The 4845-nt window shown below is 37.3% G+C and overlaps 2 long non-coding RNA genes across 3 annotated transcripts; both read right to left on the bottom strand.

The window, feature by feature from the left end:
* Positions 1–1073: 1073 nt before the first annotated feature.
* On the bottom strand, positions 1074–2528 carry LOC141599329 (uncharacterized). Of its 2 annotated transcripts, XR_012523802.1 has the most exons (5): positions 2356–2528; positions 2122–2234; positions 1762–1823; positions 1557–1655; positions 1074–1353 (listed from the first exon to the last, which is right to left on the bottom strand). It is a non-coding gene; the product is annotated as an uncharacterized LOC141599329 (long non-coding RNA). The 2 variants fall into 2 exon arrangements; XR_012523801.1 differs by having other exon boundaries at positions 1080–1353; positions 2122–2528.
* Positions 2529–2751: 223 nt separating this feature from the next.
* LOC141599330 (uncharacterized) lies at positions 2752–4477 on the bottom strand. The gene is made up of 3 exons (XR_012523803.1): positions 4264–4477; positions 3662–3753; positions 2752–3044 (listed from the first exon to the last, which is right to left on the bottom strand). It is a non-coding gene; the product is annotated as an uncharacterized LOC141599330 (long non-coding RNA).
* Positions 4478–4845: the final 368 nt, after the last annotated feature.

The raw sequence follows: 4845 nt of genomic DNA, 5'->3' as shown, positions 1-4845 counted from the left end.
TTATAAAGTTGCATAGAATATGTTGCGATATGATATAGCATGCGGGTAGCATATTCTAGTTAGCATGAATCGATCGAGTGGGTCTGACTCGATCGAGTGGGTATTTGACGTTTTTGCAACCAGAATCGTGTTTTTGGGCACTCGATCGAGTACCTCGGGCACTCGATCGAGTAGGGAGTCACTCGATCGAGTAGCCTGGCTACTCGATCGAGTATGTTAGAGATCAGAAGGTCTGTTTGGGGTCTGATGTCGAGGCACTCGATCGAGTATGGTGGGCACTCGTTCGAGTAGCCTCTTACTCGATCGAGTAGGTTTAGGCACTCGATCGTGTGTGTTCTGGGCAGTACGCTTTCGTGTTTTGAGGTTTTAGTATGTATGTTTATGTCTACCCTTTCTTATATAGTTTCAAGATGCCGCCCAAAAGAAACGCTTATTATGCGAGAGCTGAGACCATGAACATAGATGATGTCGTTAAGATGTTGGAGCATCAAGATGCTCTTACTGAGGCCTTAAAGAAAGTGGGAAAGGAAAAGGAGGTTGATAACTCTAAGATCAGTCTCTACATAGCGAGGTTCAACCCAAAAGAGTACACGGGAACTGGGGAACCAAACCTTCTTGACAACTGGCATCGTGAGATGGAGAACATACTAGACCTGCACTACTACAGAAATCATGAAGGACATCGGACTTCTAGACACATGGACATCGGATTATAGGCCGATGTAGAGTTCAGTCCCGTCCATATGGGGTGTAATGGACATGGGACTTTAAACCGATGTCCATTAATATATGCACATCGGATTTTTAAATATATCCGATCTCCATATGAGTAATGAACATCAGATTTTAACATTAATCCGATGTCCATATGTGTAATGTACATCAGATTGTTATAGAAAGCCCATGTCCTTTGAAGCTAGAATTACATCGAACTTTTATAAATCCGCTGTCCTTTATATTGTTTTTTTTTTTTTAAATTTGAAAAGAGCAGGCCAATTCATATTGCATTATACCAATTTGAATGCCAAAACATTAATACAAAACATGCCAACTGCCATTCAACCAAAATGATCGATTTCAATTAATAAAAACCGATCACAATCAACATACAACGCAACCGTCTCCGTCATCCGAATTCAACAATTAACGAACAACAACAAAGGGCATAACAAATCCCAGCCAACATAACATATGGTCTTGCAGATCATGTAATCAGTTTTTCAAAATGCAACTACCTAATACATTACTACGCTAGCTAGCTATCTACGGCTAGATATTGAGAAAATAGTTCGCCCACAAGCCCCGAACCTCATCTAATTCTTCTTGTGAATATGGCGTGGTGTCTTGAAAAACCTGTAATGCATATTAATGACAATGGGGCGATCGGACATGGCCTCACAAGGGCAGCTTCATATAAGCTAATAATTAAGGGAAGAGGGTGCAACAACTAGCTCATTGAATTGGCGTAGGTTCGCCCACAATGCGTGTATAGGCGGCGTCAAAGTAGGATAATTACTTGAAAAAATACCGAGTTTTGCTATAATGTCGAAACTGACCTCATTGATAGCTTTTGTTGGATTAGAACGCGTGACGATTTCCAGCATGTACCTCATGACGTAGTACCCGCATTCTACAACACCTTGTTGACGAGCACACTAAAACAACAACTCGACAAGAATTAAACCAATAACATGACTTTGTCAATTAAAAGTGATTGATGATCAGACATTGAATTTGTCGTCATAATAAGCAACAACTTACATTATGTTGCAGCCATTGCGGTGCTTGAGAACGCATTCTTTCCCCACCATTGTAGCCGTATACTGCAGAATGGTACCCGACGTAAAGCATCCATTTCAATATGCACTATAGACTCTTTGCCACAAAGATTATTAGACATATAACAAGAAATTGTAGTTATTGCGAGTGAGCAAGGCTAGATAGGAGGGGATTTTTAGCAAAACTACAGCTCCACAACTAAATAAGGCAGTGTTTGGAAACAAACATTGCGTCATAAAAAGCTGGGACTTCTTAAATCTAGAAAAAGAACAAGGACGTTACAAGTCATTTAACTTTCGCACCATATTCCACGCTAACTGAAGGAGATGTAATAGAATATACCTTATCCATGCTATGCTCTCAAACAATGTCCGGAGATAAGCATCTTCTCAATTTTCCGGCCTGTCTATATCCGAAACTAAAGTTGTACAGTGCCTGAGTCAAAAGAATCAACTCTGCAATAGAATAATGGAAGAAAATCAAGAAATAGACAGACATCACACCATACTACAGTGCACAGTAATCGATAAATGATCCACTGAAAGAAATAGAAGAGTTTGAAAGTTACAGGACAACCATGTTCATGGATTCTCTAGTCCAGGTTAGAGGATTCCTATATTCCATTTGGGAATAAGGTTCCAAGTATTGGAAATTGAAGGAATATAACTTGCAATAAAACGGGAACATAGCTCGTGAACAACTTCACCATCCAGGGTAAGGTGGGACTGATGCAGGCTAGATGCAAAATAACCAAACTCCACTGAATCTTATAATAAGAAAAAAAATCTGTCAAAGATTATAAGTCGTCACAAAAAGAAAAAAGTAAAAAATATAGTAGTGTCAGATTTTCATTTACAATCAATTAACACTAATGATGATGTATCTATAGACCATCGTGAAAGTTTGTATCATAAATCAACGATATATTAGAAAATACTGTCATAGTACCCTACTGAATTCACATAGGAAGCACTATGACAGCATAGTTCTCGAACAAATTCCTTCACCAGGAACTCGTCTCACTGGAACGACAGGCTGTCCAGATCTTGCAAACAACGTGAAACTTTAATGTTTCAAGATAATATTTGAAATACAAACATTAAATAATGTGGTTTCAAATGCGCACATGTAAAGAAAAACTTTACTTAATTAATCAAACTAACGACGAAAATGCTGGTGAAATGTTAACCATTACCTTGATATTGGAGGAAAAACAGCCACTGAATATAATACCATAATTAGTAAGACCTGGCTGCCTCAATCAACTAAAGAGAAAATAGAATCAAAATGAAGACATTAGTCAGAACAGTTCAAGTGAACTTCGCAACATACCAGTCGTTATCATTAAGAGGAAAAGGGATATACTGGAATTTTATAAAGTCAACAGAATGCACAATTACTTATAACTATATGGATGGACAAGATAGAAGAGATAACTTAGTGTTTCAATGAAAGTTAATGTTTTCATGGAATGTATATAACAAAATACCACTTGCTACTAACTGGAACTAGAAAGTGAAGGCAACAAAGGGTAAAGTATACAAACAAACAAAAAACTAAAGCTCATGAAATATGACATTTTTATCACTTCCTCACCAATCTCCAACTCCTCTTTTTTTTACCCCTTTTTCAATCACAACCAGACCGAGCTCATTGCAAACCAAGAATACTTACAGCTCTTATACCACATTTGACATATCTTATAGCATTAGCTTCCCAACCTCCATTATTGCCCAAGTAATTTATTTCAAATATCTCTTATCAACAACTACCCACACAAAGATAAAGCTACCAACATAATACAACGTATGACAACAAAATTCGTAAAGTTAACAACATAACACCGTATCAAAATAAATAAGTAGCATCAGAAAAAGAATACCTTTCTCAAAAGAATCAAATCTAGGGCTGAGTGTCGGCTTTCGCATAGTTTATCTCGACTACTTGGCTGCCACTTACCAAAATAACACAAACCTATCATTAAAATTATACAAATGTTATTCCAAATAATCCAATTCTTACAACGCGAACCACTAGCTACTAAGCAAATGAAACAAGGTCCAACAGCCCTAAAACGACGCTCTTGATACTGAGTAGTCACTGCATCCCGCAAATTTATTTTCATCTACATTTAAACAAGTTCAAATATCGCAGCATACAAAATAACCATGTCACGTTTAGCAGCCTTCGAAGCAAAAACTACAGGTTTGATTCCAAAATTAAAGAATAAGCAGTAGCGAATTGAAATTGAAAATTGAAAATTGAAAATCACAAGACCTCACACTGAAATTGAATAAAAAGAATCCCTAATTTGGACCAACCCTAATCTTAAAATCTAATCAATTTAGTTCTAATACATTAAACACAACAATTATAATGTTATATTTATCGATTTAAATAACAACAATAGCATCATACAACACCAAATAGTCAGATTACCCATAAATTTTAACTAATTCAAAATAAATTAGGGATGAGCTGTACCAATTATCAAGGAGGAACCAAGTGGAGGTGGAGCCGAGAGTGGTGGGCGATTCGATGCGATGAAGTCGGATAGTGCATGTTCGTCTTGGCAATGGTGGCGGTGGAGCGGAGAGTGGTGGGCGAGTTGCTGTGGTTTTTGGGATACGAGGAGCGATATACTGAGTATAGGGTAGGGTAAGTGAATAATGAGGATTGATGGAGTTGGTGGGTAACTGGGTATTGTTAATCTCCTTTATTTATTTATTTATTTTTTTTTTTTTTTTAAAAAAAGCTCTTATCTGCGGCATCTACTAGGAAAAACGCCTCATATGTCTTATCTGCGGCGTTTTTTCTAAAAAACGCCTCAAATGAATTTGTATTTATATAGAAAAATATAAAATAGTGAACTCTATTTGCTGCTATTTGGAAAAAACGCCTCAAATGATGAACCGCAAATAATTGTTTTTCTACTAGTGGATGATGTCGCCGGTGATGAGAGAAGAAGGGATGAACGATGAAGCAGCAGCAGCAGCTAGGATTTTGGGTTTTTGATCGGGTTTTGAAGTGAAGAAGCTAAGGGATGAACGATGAGATAGAGAAGAA

Source organism: Silene latifolia, chromosome 9 (assembly GCF_048544455.1).
Source record: "Silene latifolia isolate original U9 population chromosome 9, ASM4854445v1, whole genome shotgun sequence".
NCBI classification, from domain to species: Eukaryota; Viridiplantae; Streptophyta; class Magnoliopsida; order Caryophyllales; family Caryophyllaceae; genus Silene; species Silene latifolia.
This window is presented reverse-complemented; position numbering and strand designations above follow the sequence as displayed.